The sequence below is a fragment of the Bufo bufo genome, chromosome 4 (genome assembly GCF_905171765.1).
Source record: "Bufo bufo chromosome 4, aBufBuf1.1, whole genome shotgun sequence".
Taxonomy (NCBI): Eukaryota; Metazoa; Chordata; class Amphibia; order Anura; family Bufonidae; genus Bufo; species Bufo bufo.
In genome coordinates, this window is record NC_053392.1 from 419,828,839 (window position 1) to 419,843,372 (window position 14,534).

The window sequence follows — 14,534 nt, forward strand, 5'->3', positions numbered from 1 at the left end:
AACCTCTCCTTCCCCATGGGACAATGTGCAAAGCGCAAATCGCCCAAAGATGTGGCGAAGTACATTATGCACTTTATCCCAGGTGAAAGGAGAGGTTTGCAGCAGCTGTGAGAGAAAGGGCCCTAATAGCCCTGTGTGCCTGTCCTGTGAGATGCAATCCCTATGCTAAGTGTACCTGTGTGTGGTACTTCCGGAAAAACTCTCCAAAGCATAGGGCAGGGTGGTCAGGGCAGTCAGGACAGAAATAGCGGGTGTCACGCCTTATTCCACTCCTGCTACAGACACAACATTTTTTTTGGGGTGGCGGTCGGTTTGAGGTACCAGCAACGACACTGGGGAAATGTCGCTCGTGTAGACGGCTCACTACACTGGTGGTTGGGGCCATGGAACCTCCTGGATACAGGAGGTTCGCGATGATCTCTTCCTGAAATTTGAGGAAGGATCCTGTTCTCCCAGCCTTACTGTAGAGAACAAAACTATTATATGCAGCCAATTGAATTAAATATACAGACACCTTCTTATACCAGCGTCTGGTGCGTCGGGAAACTAAATAGGGAGCCAACATCTGGTCATTGAAGTCCACCCCTCCCATGCGCATTATAGTCGTGGACACAGAGGGGCTTTTCAATGACACTGGTTGCCCGTTCAATTTGGATTGTCGTGTCTGCGTGAATGGAGGAGAGCATGTAAACATCACGCTTGTGTCTCCATTTCACCGTGAGCAGATCTTCGTTACACAAGGCAGCCCTCTCCCCCCTTACAAGACGGGTGGTAACGAGCCGTTGGGGGAAGCCCCGGCGACTAGGTCGCACTGTGCCACAGCAGCCAATCTGTTCTAGGAACAAATGCCTGAAGAGGGGCACACTTGTGTAAAAATTGTCCACATAAAGATGGTACCTCGTGCCAAATAAGGGTGACACCAAGTCCCAGACTGTCTTCCCACTGCTCCCCAGGTAGTCAGGGCAACCGACCGGCTCCAGGGTCTGATCTTTTCCCTCATAGATCCGAAATTTGTTGGTTTAGCCTGTGGCCCTTTCACAGGCGCGCTTGCTTGGGATGTATTGTTTGAAGACAAGGCGCCCAGTAAAAAGTATTAGGGACTCGTCTACGCAGATGTTTTGCTCAGGGGTATACAAATCTGCAAATTTCTGGTTGAAGTGGTCTATGAGGGGCCGAATTTTGTGAAGCCAGTCAAAAGCTGGGTGGCATCTGGGACGGGAGGTTGTGTTGTCGCTAAAGTGCAGGAAACGCAGGATGGTCTCAAAACGTGTCCTGGACATAGCAGCAGAGAACATGGACATGTGATGAATCGGGTTCGTGGACCAATATGACCGCAATTCATGCTTTTTGGTTAGACCCATGTTCAGGAGAAGGCCCAGAAAAATTTTAAATTCGGAAACTTGGACTGGTTTCCCCTGGAAAGACTGGGCATAAGAGCATCCCGGGTTGGCGGCTATAAATTGAGTGGCATACCGATTTGTTTCTGCCACGACTAAGTCCAAGAGCTCCGCAGTCAAGAACAGCTCAAAAAATCCCAGGGCCGAACCGATCGGAGCTGTCTCAACCCAAACTCCAGACTGGGTAGTGAAAGGGGGAACTAATGGTGTGGCTGAAGTTGGGGACTGCCAATCAGGGTTTGCCAGCACCTCAGGGATTCTAGGGGCTCTACGGGCCTGTATTTGCGGTGGCTGCGACGGGGTAACTATTGCACGTGCCACCGTACCAGCTTCAACTGCCCTTCTGGTGCTCGCCACTTCACCATGTTGTACGGCAGTGCTGGTACTAGGTCCAGGATGGGCTGCGCTGCTGGTGTATGCCTCACCACGTAATCCGACAGCGCCAGCCCCACTCTGCTGCCCTTGAAACGGATGCTGCGCAACCTGTGGTCTAGCAACAACAGGCCAGGTACGCCTGGTGCTATCAGGGACCTCAACCTCCTCGTCCGAACTTTGGGTCAGACTGCCACTGCTTTCTACAGGTTCATATTCTGACCCGCTAGATTCGTCAGATGAGGGTTCCCATTCCTCATCCGACTGGGTCAGAAGCCTGTAGGCCTCTTCAGTAGAATACCCCCTGTTTGACATTTGGACTACTAAATTTAGGGGTATTCCCTGAGACTACCCAAGAAAAAAAGCAAGCCTGTCTTACAAAGAGAAGGCTAGCGAAGTACCGGAGGCCGCTGCGATTGATAAAAAATATCAAAACTGATTTTTTTTATCGCCGCAGCGCTTGTAAAGTGATTGAGCAGTGATCAAAAAACAAAAAAAAATTTGTCACTGCGGCGGGGCGGGCGTAGGTGAACGCACGTGTGGGTGACCGATCAGGCCTGATCGGGCAAACACTGCGTTTTGGGTGGAGGGCGAGCTAAGGTGACACTAATACAATTATAGATCTGACTGTGATCAGTTTTGATCACTTACAGATACTGTAAAAGTACAAATGCTGATTAGCGATACGCTAATCAGCGAATAAGTGATTGCAGTGCGGTGGGCTGGGCGCTAACCGACGCTAACTACCTAACCAAGGGACCTAAACTATCCTAAAACTATAAATCAATACCAGTGGAAAAAAAAAGTGACAGTTTACACTGATCACTTTTTTCCCTTTCACTAGGTGATTGACAGGGGCGATTAAGGGGTTAATTGGGGTGATGGAGGGTGATGGAGGGTGATCTGGGGGCTAAGTGTGGTGTTGGTGGGTACTCACAGTGATGTGTGCTCCTCTGCTGGAACCAACCGACGAAAAGGACCAGCAGAGGAGCACAGAAGCCATTTAACACATTATATTTATAAATATAAGGTGTTAGATGGCTTCTGATTAGATTTTTTGAAAATCATCAACCTGCCAGCGACGATCATTGGCTGGCAGGTTGATGACGAACTTGTCTTTTAAATTTTGCCGACCCGCGATGCGCATGCGCGGGCCGGCTTTGCCCGAGATCTCGCGTCTCACGAGAGGATGCACCGGCGCGTCCACCCAAAGTAACAGGACAGCCGCAAAGACGCAATCCTGCGTACGGCGGTCCTGAGCAGGTTAAATGGTGATGGCTGTTCTGTTGTCCTCACATGTGTATTGGCGATCTCCCTTTGTCCTCAGAGATAATTGGATTGCTCCTCAGGTTGTCTCCGGGACAGAGAGGAGGAGACCATGATGCATTGTGGGGATATGTTGTATCTGTCCTATGTCACAGTCTTCATTCTGGTCCTCTGGGGGTGTGAACGATTGGTTGCTGTAGTTACATTGTATGTGTTGTAAATTACTGATTGGTTGTATTTCAAACCCCTGTGGGCAGTACTATGTTTGTGGTTTATGAAAAAAAGAGGCTGTACGTGAAGTACAGTCAGACCACTGCTTGACCCTCAACACGGAGCCTTGTCTCGTTATTGGGGGGATCCGCTGTATGCTGTTGGAGACTGATTGCCAGGAGTGTAAGCTGATTCCTGTTCGTCTGCTAGCAGCTATTCGTGAGGTTCCAGTTTGGAGGGCTATTTTGTATCCAGTTCGGGAGTTTGGTGTTCTGCAAGTAGCTGTGCCTGTCTCTCAGAAAGGGGCATATCGCCTAAACGGATTTTAACCCCTTGTCTGCGGAAACGGTCCGTTACATTGGTGGCAAGCAGCGGGATCGTTCCCACAGCCCAGAAGGACAGCTACAAAGAAACATCATTCCCTGGAATTACAATTTGAGGGCAACGCATGTCCCAGTACAGCGACCCTGACAGCACCAGAATGGAAACAGCAGTGGAGTACGATGAGGGTGTCATGGATGACCGAGATGCAGTCCGCAAAGGCATCTGGTACCAGGTACTGGGTATTGTGGAGTATATGCAGGACGAGAGACTCCCCACGGAAGACCAGCGGTTGCAGAAGCGAGTAGCCCTGTGGATGCCCTTCCTGGGAGAGCAGCCCTGGGAGGAATGGGTAAAGGAATTGGAACTCCTAGCATGGCGGGAGCTGTGGCTGGAAGATGCCTACCAGGCGCTCTGGTGGTATGGGGCACAGTACCTACCCAGGACAGCTGAGCATGACAAGCCGGAGGGAGAGGAGTTTGATGGTCCTGGCTTGTTATGGGAGACTTTTTCAGAGCTGGAGTTTGGGAGCTCTACACAAGCCCGGTTCCATGATCTCTTGGAATGGAGGGAGAGCAGGTATGACTGGGACGACACTCATGAGATTGAGCAGGACCTGGTCCACCTGGTGACCCGGGAGATGGAGCTGGAACAGGGCTACCAGCAGCTGTTCCACGCCAGTGAGAAGGCTCAGCAGGACAGTAAGGTGACAAACCCAGTCTCCATTCCCCAGCGGCAGTGTGAAGTGCAGGGAGAGGAGAGCAGCGTCCTCCCTCCCCAGTGGCAGGCTGAGTTACAGGGGGCAGATTTAGTTGTTCCTGCCCCCCAGCAGCAGAGTGATATGCCGGGAAGGCAGTGTGAAATGCAGGGAGAGGAGAGCAGCGTCCTCCCTCCTCAGCGGCAGGCTGAGTTACAGGGGGCAGAGGTAGTTGTTCCTGCCCCCCAGCAGCAGCATGATTTTTGGGGAATTGGGAGCCCAGTCTCCATTCCCCAGCGGCAGGCGGAGTTACAGGGGGCAGAGACAGTCGGTCCTGTCCCCCAGCGGCAGAGTGTCCAGCAGGGAATAGAGAGCCCAGTCTCCTTTCCCCAGCAGCAGGACACTGTATTGGGAGCGGAGACGGTCGGTCGCCCTCCCCGGCGGCTGGAAGTATGTATGGGAGAGGAGCTCGTTACCCCTTCTCCCCAGCGGCAGCTTAACGCACCAGGGGGAGACAGTAAGCCCCACAACAGTGCAGATGGGACCGTGGTCTCTGCACTTACAGCACAGGGGGTAGAGACAGTCGGTCTCCCCCTCCAACAACCAGGCTCCAACCAGGCTTCTTCCGTGGTAGCGCTGGCACCAGGGCAGAGTACCGCTGATCCCTGCCAACAAAGCAACCTCCACTCCAAGCCAGGGAGCAACACAGAGACCGGGAGTACCAGCTTCCAACATAACCTTGGTGGACTCACTGGACAGAGACAGGCTACTAAATTCAACAGGTCCAGTATTGGGTTGTGGGTGGGCTGCCAGACTAACTCAGGTACCGACCGGCGTGAGGTCAGGTATCTGGTTAGTCTTCCCTGGGGGGGGGGGGGGGGGGGGGAGATGTGTGGCGAAACCAACCTCACCACTGGGTTTTGGAGAGGACTGGCTGCTGGCCTCTTGCCCCTGGATTATGGGCCATATACTAACTTTTAAACCCCTGAACCTATTCAAGTGAATTTTGGATAGGTTTGTCCCAAAGTTATACTGTTTAAATTGATGTTAGATATATGTATGGCCAATGTAAACTCACAAAGTTGTAACAATTTATAATAAGTGTAATTTGTCAGCTTGGGAGGAAAATGCTGGGTGTGTTTCTATTGTGCCATTGTCCCATTGTGTGTTTAAATGGTGATGTCTGTTGTCCTCACATGTGTATTGGCGATCTCCCTTTGTCCTCAGAGATAATTGGATTGCTCCTCAGGTTGTCTCCGGGACAGAGAGGAGGAGACCATGATGCATTGTGGGGATATGTTGTATCTGTCCTATGTCACAGTCTTCATTCTGGTCCTCTGGGGGTGTGAACAATTGGTTGCTGTAGTTACATTGTATGTGTTGTAAATTACTGATTGGTTGTATTTCAAACCCCTGTGGGCAGTACTATGTTTGTGGTTTATGAATAAAAGAGGCTGTACGTGAAGTACAGTCAGAACACTGCTTGACCCTCAACACGGAGCCTTGTCTCGTTATTGGGGTGATCCGCTGTATGCTGTTTGAGACTGATTGCCAGGAGTGTAAGCTGATTCCTGTTCGTCTGCTAGCAGCTATTCGTGAGGTTCCAGTTTGGAGTGCTATTTTGTATCCAGTTCGGGAGTTTGGTGTTCTGCAAGTAGCTGTGCCTGTCTCTCAGAAAGGGGCATATCGCCTAAACGGATTTTAACCCCTTGTCTGCGGAAACGGTCCATTACAGAACTCTCAGCGGCTCAACCTCTCACCGTAGATGGATAAGGTGCTCGCCTTATTGGCCCACCCTCAGGCACAGAGTGAAAAAGTAAATAGTGAATGAAAAGGGGAACACTCAGATGGGGGCACTGGATTAGCCAAGGTATACAATTTAATAAAACATATAAAAAGATAACAAACCCCTAAAACATAGCATAAAACCATACAAAAATAGCCCTATACAAAGGTAGCACCTATATAACCTGTACTGGCTATACACCGCTTGAGGAGCAAGTGATACGTCTTATACACCAGTGTACAGCTTCGCCCCTGGCTGCTCAAAATATAACAATGGTATAAATGAGACCTGTAGGTATATTTCTTACAGCCGTGGATGTTAGTGAACCCTAGTACAATACTGCCCAACCGTGGAGGTAGTGATTAACTAGGGAGATAAAAGAGTAGCGCCCCTTAGCAAAGGGAGAATATTATTCTCTCCCTCAATATTGTAATAGGGGTGAACATTATAAGTTAAAAATCTCTATCTCGCCGCGGTATTTAAATATGCCGGTAAAATTACAAAATAGGAAATCGGTGGGAACAATTTAATTCTGCGGCGAAAACGAGCATTACAGAACATTAAATACAACAACTGTAGGATAGAAATTTATCCTGATTTCTCTAGAGAAACTAAAAAAAAAAAGGAGTTGTGGAGAAAGGGAGGTTTCTGCTTACTTTTACTAACTAATTCGTGCCATGTTGGAATGTTAAATGTCTATGTGTATTGTAAAGGGTGGGACATTGTATACGTTGAGTAGTGAGGTCTGTTCCATTGTCTCTCTGTGTGTATTGGCGATTGCCCTCTGTCTTGAGAGATAATTGAATTACACCTCGGTTGTCTCCAGGACAGAGGACATTGTGTATTCTCCTGCCTGTGATGATTATGTTAACCATGGTGTACCATGATTATATCACAGGCAGAGGGGAGGATTCTATGTGGGTTGTAACCTTTGTGTTATGGATTAATAAATATTTGTTGTGGGTGTCTCCCTTGCATGGGAGCAGGGGATAAAAAGAAATGATTCAGCTGCTAATAAAACACTCTGATTTTACCCCTTCATGTAGTCTCGGCGCATGTTTGGGGGACTGGGATCTTCTATTCGCCTTATTTCAGATTTTCGGCTGTTTGTTCGGGAGTAAGCTGCATAAGGGCTCATCTGTATTATATGGGTTCCTTTACACTGGTGGCAGCAGCGGGATTTCTCCCGAATGGATTTACTTCATTTAACCGAAAAGAAAGTGAATGGCGCATAGATACGAACGGCTGAAACGAACACTTAAAGAACTGCTGGAAGCTCGAGGCATAGTGGCAAGCAACAAGCTGAAAGCCACGATAATAGCCGAATTACTGGAGAGCGACCGAAACAGCGAGGTGCAAATGGCGAACACAGAGGAAACTGAGTTTCAGAAAGATGTGAGATGGAGACTCAGTTTGGTAGGACTGAATCCTACACCAGAAATTGTGGTACAGATTATGGCACAAGCTTCGGAAGTAGAAAGCCGCCGAGAAGCACGGGAGGCCAGAGAAAGATCACCACAAATGGATATATTGTCACTACCAGGATCATCTATGGGGCGGTCACGTAAGATAAATTATGCTGCTTTTAAAAGTTTCATAGAAAGTGAAATGGATATTGACAATTATCTGCAGGACTTTGAAAGACAGTGTGTATTAGAAGATGTGGATAACACTAATTGGGCTGCGATATTGAGCAGCAAGCTTTTGTAATGACCGGCGTCACGCACAGGGAGGGAAAAGGGAAAGCCCTGCCCAAGGGAGAGGGAAAGGTGGTGACCCCTGACTCACCTTTACGGCTGGCACCTGACTGCCCTGACATCCCTAGACGGGTTCCTCACCCGTGCGGCGATCACGTGCCTAAACCCTGGCTTTCCCTAGAATAAGCCCTAGATAGTGAACGGGCCGGTGGGATCGCTAGTCCGCACCACTGACACTAAGAGGGAAATACCAGGGAGAGGACAGACAATACAGACAAACACATACACCCAGGTGGGCGACCTCAGCAGACCACAAAGGTCCAACAGGGATCCGGAGGGTAACGTTCTGGACCAACAACCAGAGAACGCAGCAACACAGCTCCAGAGGGTCAGTATAGAAGTCCAGGCAGGAAGCTCTATATCTGGCAACCAGAGAAGTGTGAGAGGGGAATATAAGGAGGTTGGGAGTGCTGGACAAGGAACAGCTGAGGAGAAGGAGCTACGGATCCCTGAGTGAGCCAAAAAGGGTTGCAAAGCAAACCCAGAAAGCTACCATAAAGAAACAGCCCTATCTTACATAGAGCGCGCAGCCAACCGCTGTGACTTCCTGACCCCGGGTATAATGGAGTCAGGCGTGGGTCTTGACACCCTCGTGACAGCTTTCAGGCAGAGCAGCAGAACCCTTTAGAGCGGTACCTGATGCAGACATGCAAAATTATGAGAAAGTGTTGGCCCGTTATGCAGTTACCCCAGAGGCCCACCGGAGAAAATTTCGGTCCCTTCGGAAACAGGGCAAAGACTCTTACACAGAGTGGGCCTTCCGCATGCACCGCGCTGCCAGTAATTGGAGGCAGGGATGCCAGGCGACTACACTGGAGGATGCATTACAATTAATATTGTTGGAGCAGTTTTTTGACCACACTCCTACAGATACCAGGGTCAAGGACAGAAAACCACCGTCAGTAGAAGAAGCCGCACGTTTAGCAGACAAATTTTATGAAAGCAGACGGGCAGATAACAACCGGGGAGCCTAAGGATTTCGACCACAGTAGCACACTCCTGACCCAACACAGCAACCGAAACCAGTACCACCAGTGAGTCAACCTACCGCCACTGGGGTTCAGAAAACTGCACCGATGTGTTTTGGGTGTAAGCAAGTGGGACACATCAGACCTAATTGTCCCCACCGTAATAATGATCGATGGGGACGAGCACCAACCCCTCCAACGAGAGCAGCTGCTCATTGTGTACAAGAGGATTAAAACTATTCTACACAAGGGGGGACCGCAATCCGTCTGAGAATTGGTCCATGCTACATGAGGTCAATCCAGTGCAAGCAGCAGATGACAACCGGGCACACCATCGACAGACCATGACCCTTAATGGGCAGGAAGCCAGAGGACTGAGAGACACTGGAGCTACGATCACCCTAGTCCAACCTGACCGTGTTAAGCCGTCCCAACATACCGGGCGATCTGTGGCGGTAAGGGTGGCGGGAGGGGCTATTCACGAGTTACCCACCGCCATGGTACACATTGACTGGGGTACTGGGGCTAAGGCTGTGGAGGTAGGCATCATGCCAGAGTTACCAGCAGAGATTTTGCTGGGAAACAACTTGGGGTGCTTGACGTCTCAATTTGTACAGCCGACTACAGCAGGAGCACTCCCAGTCTCAACCAGACAACAGGCTCGCGCTATGGGTACCTCACACTCCTCGGATGACCAGGTAGGCACTGATAATGCTGCTCTAAATTCTAGTCCTAAGATGTATTTGGGCACTCCTACAGACTTTGGGCAAGCGCAGAGGGAGGATAGCACGTTAAGTGGGTACAGGAGGGAGGCGGATAATCCCCAGGGAGACATAGGACAGGAAAAGTTCCAGTGGGAGACAGTTTACTATATCGGTTAACACAGGGGGCAGGGGGAGGAGCCCGACAGGTAATAAAGAAGCAGTTAGTGGTACCCCGCAAATATAGGGCAGAGCTATTACGGATTAGCCATGACATACCGTTAGCAGGACATTTAGGGATCAAGGAAACCCGGGATAGGTTGACCCAGACATTTTTTTGGCCAGGTGTTACCCGAGATTTGCAAAATTATTGTAGAACCTGCGACGTATGTCAGAAAGTAGGAACGAGGGGTGACCACCCCAGAGCGAAACTACGCCCACTACCGATAATAGAGGAACCTTTCTTCAGAGTAGCAGTAAATTTGGTAGGACCCCTTAGTATGCCTAGTCCATCCGGTAAGAAGTATATTCTTACAGTGGTGGACTATGCTACTCGCTACCCAGAAGCTATAGCCCTACCTAATATCACTGCTGAAACCGTAGCTGAAGCTCTCATCCAGGTATTCACTAGAGTGGGGTTCCCTAGGGAAATAGTATCTGACCAAGGGACCCAATTCACGGCGGTAGTTACTCAGCAGCTCTGGCAGAGCTGCGGAGTAAAACCCATACTAAGTTCTCCATATCATCCCCAAACGAACGGGCTCTGCAAACGTTTTAATGGCACTCTGAAACAGATGCTAATCACGTTCGCACACGTTCACTGGGAAAAATGCCTACCCCATGCCCAGGGTAGATGAACTATTAGACCGTATGGCAGGAGGGAAATATTTGACCACTATTGACTTGTGCAAGGGTTATTGGCAAATCCCCTTGGAGCCTGATGCTATTCCTAAGTCGGCATTCGTCACCCCATTTGGCTTGTACCAATTTAAGGTCATGCCATTTGGGATGAAGAATGCCCCCGCCACTTTTCAAAGGATGGCAGATCGGCTCCTATAGGGATTTTAGAGCTTCGCCTGTGCTTATTTAGATGACATAGCCATCTACAGCAGCACTTGGGAGGCCCACCTGGAGCACATTTTGGTAGTACTCAAAAGAATTCAAGAGGCTGGATTAACCTTGAAACCAGAAAAATGTCATGTGGGCATGGCGGAGGTCCAATACCTAGGCCATAGGGTAGGGTCAGGCAAGCAGAGGCCTGAACCCGCTAAAATTGAGGCTATCACTCAGTGGCCTCAACTACGCACCAAGACTCAGGTTATGGCTTTCTTAGGGACCGCTGGCTACTATAGGAAATTTGTGTCAGATTATAGCACCATAGCCAAACCCCTGACCGACCTTACCAAAAAGTCCTTACCTAGGCAGGTAGTATGGTCTCCAGAGTGTGAGGAAGCTTTCCACAAACTCAAGCTTGCATTAAGTAAAACCCCTGTATTGGCAGCACCGGATCACGCTAAAAGATTTCTCGTTCACACAGATGCCTCAATGTTTGGACTGGGAGCTGAGCTAAGCCAAGTGGGGGATGATGGACTGGAGCATCCGGTGGCATATCTGAGCAGAAAACTTATACCCAGAGAGGTCAGTTATGCCACCGTTGAGAAAGAATGTTTAGCATTGGTCTGGGCCCTCAAGAAATTACAGCCTTATTTATACGGACAATCTTTCACTGTTATGATGGATCATAACCCCCTCATCTGGCTCAACAGCGTGGCCGGAGATAACCCCAGACTGCTTAGATGGAGCTTGGCACTGCAACCCTATAATTTTACAATGCACTACCAGCCAGGGAAGCAGAATGCCAATGCAGATGGGCTATCTCGGCAAACAGAACTGAACTACGTTTAACACCGGACATCCCCAAGCCAACCCGTTAGGGTCTAGGCGGGTATGCCGTCCCATGGAACTAAGGGGGAGCTATGTGGAGAAAGGGAGGTTTCTGCTTACTTTTACTAACTAATTCGTGCCATGTTGGGATGTTAAATGTCTATGTGTATTGTAAAGGGTGGGACATTGTATATATTGAGTAGTGAGGTCTGTTCCATTGTCTCTCTGTGTGTATTGGCGATTGCCCTGTCTTGAGAGATAATTGAATTACACCTCAGTTGTCTCCAGGACAGAGGACATTGTGTATTCTCCTGCCTGTGATGATTATGTTAACCATGGTGTACCATGTTTATATCACAGGCAGAGGGGAGGATTCTATGTGGGTTGTAACCTTTGTGTTATGGGTTAATGTATATTTGTTGTGGGTGTCTCCCTTGCATGGGAGCAGGGGATAAAAAGAAATTATTCAACTGCTAATAAAACAATTGATTTTACCCCTTCATGTAGTCTCGGCGCATGTTTGGGGGACTGGGATCTTCTATTCGCCTTATTTCAGATTTTCGGCTGTTTGTTCGGGAGTAAGCTGCATAAGGGCTCATCTGTATTATATGGGTTCCTTTACAGGAGTGAATTCCGGGAGATTAAAAAGAAACACGCAGCCAATAAGATCGCGTACTCAATGTTATATCCAACTAGACTTAGAGTTGTGTATCAGGAACAGGTACAGTTTTTCTTGACCGTAGAAGAGGCAGAGAAATGGATGGAGACTAGGCGGATCGGAGTTTGAGTTATTTTGTATAGGGATGGGCTTGGGGGGGGGAGGGGGGGGCAGGGGGTGGGGGACAGATTGTAAGAGATTTATGAGAATCCTCTGATTGATCAGTATGGGGGTGGGGCGGGGCGTTGTGGGCTGGATCTTCCTTTTCTTGCGCATGATGCCTCTGGAGCCGGGGGACAGTTCACAACCGCTAGATAAAATGGGGCCTGGGCCGGCCGCAAAAAAAACATTTTCTTAGGTAGGATATGGTATATAGGGTATTAATTTGGAATGTACGAGGGTTGGCGGACAGAATTAAAATTGTGTTTGATGTCGTATCCAGGCACTTACCGGCAATAGTGGCATTGAGTGAGACACATGGTACTTGGAGAAAAAAAGAATTATTGACAAGGAAATGGGCGAAACATGAATACCACTCCTTTTTCACTGCAAACTCCCAGGGAGTGAGTGTATATGTTCATAGCAAGGTGGATTTCATCCCATTGGAGCATAAAATTGATAAGGATGGGAGATTTGTGTTTATACATGCCCAGTGGAATGGAACCACTTGCATTCTTGCTTTCATATACATTCCCCTACCATTTGCATTATACTGTATCTCCTGTTTGGCCGCCTTTGCCAGTAGTCGGGCTGCATGCCCAATTATACTTGTTGGGGATTTTAATAATGTGATGTTCCCAGACATAGATAGACTCTCAAAAGGGAAAGCATACTTTATTATATACAGTCATGTGAAAAAATTAGGACACCCTTTGAAAGCATGTGGTTTTTTGTAACATTTTTAATAAATGGTTATTTCATCTCCGTTTCAACAATACAGAGAGATTAAAGTAATCCGACTAAACAAAGAAAACTGAAGAAAAGTCTTTTCAAGATCTTCTGTAAATGTCATTCTACAAAAATGCCTATTCTAACTGAGGAAAAAGATAGGACACCCTTGCCCCTAATAGCGAGTGTTACCTCCTTTGGCTGAAATAACTGCAGTGAGACGGTTCTTGTAGCCATCTACCAGTCTTCGACATCGGTCTGAGGAAATTTTACCCCACTCCTCAATGCAGAACTTTTTCAGCTGTGAGATGTTTGAGGGGTTTCTTGCACGTACAGCCCTTTTCAAGTCACCCCACAGCATCTCAATGGGATTCAAATCTGGACTTTGACTTGGCCATTCCAGGACTCTCCATTTCTTCTTTTTCAGCCAATCTTTGGTTGATTTACTAGTATGTTTTGGGTCATTGTCATGTTGCATGGTCCAGTTCCGCTTCAGCTTTAATTTTCTAACTGATGGTCTCACATGTTCTTCAAGCACCTTCTGATACACAGTAGAATTCATCGTGGATTCTATGATGGTGAGCTGACCAGGTCCTGCTGCAGCAAAGCAGCCCCAAACCATGACACTTCCACCTCCATGCTTCACAGTTGGTATGAGGTTCTTTTCTTGGAATGCTGTGTTTGGTTTACGCCAAACATGTCCTCTGCTGTTGTGTCCAAATAATTCAATTTTGGACTCATCTGTCCAAAGAACATTATTCCAGAAGTCCTGGTCTTTGTCAACTTTATCGCTGGCAAATGTCAGTCTGGCCTCGATGTTTCTCTTGGAAAGCAAAGGTTTCCTCCTTGCACACCTCCCATGCAAGTTAAACTTGTACAGTCTCTTTCTGATTGTAGAGGCATGTACTTCTACATCAACAGTAGCCAGAGCCTGCTGTAGTTCTCGAGATGACACTTTAGGGTTTTTGGATACCTCTTTTAGCATCTTGCGGTCTGCTCTTGGGGTGAACTTGCTGGGGCGACCAGTCCTGGGCATGTTGGCAGTTGTTTTGAAAGCCCTCCACTTGTAGACTATCTTCCGGACAGTGGAATGGCTGATTTCAAAATCTTTTGAGATCTTTTTAAATCCCTTCCCAGACTCATAGGCTGCTACAATCTTTTTTCTGAAGTCCTCTGACAGCTCTTTTGCTCTCACCATGGTGCTCACTCTCACTTCAACAGTCAGGAGCACACCAAACTAAATGTCTGAGGTTTAAATAGGGCAAGCCTCATTCAACATGCAGAGTAACGATCTACTAATTATGTGCACCTGGTGTGATATACCTGTGTGAGATCTGAGCCAATTTAAGAGGGAATACATGTGAGGGTGTCCTATCTTTTTCCTCAGTTAGAATAGGCATTTTTGTAGAATGACATTTACAGAAGATCTTGAAAAGACTTTTCTTCAGTTTTCTTTGTTTAGTCGGATTACTTTAATCTCTCTGTATTGTTGAAACGGAGATGAAATAACCATTTATTAAAAATGTTACAAAAAACCACATGCTTTCAAAGGGTGTCCTAATTTTTTCACATGACTGTAAATCTTGTCATGAATTAGCACTTATAGATACCTGTCGAAATTTGTATGGG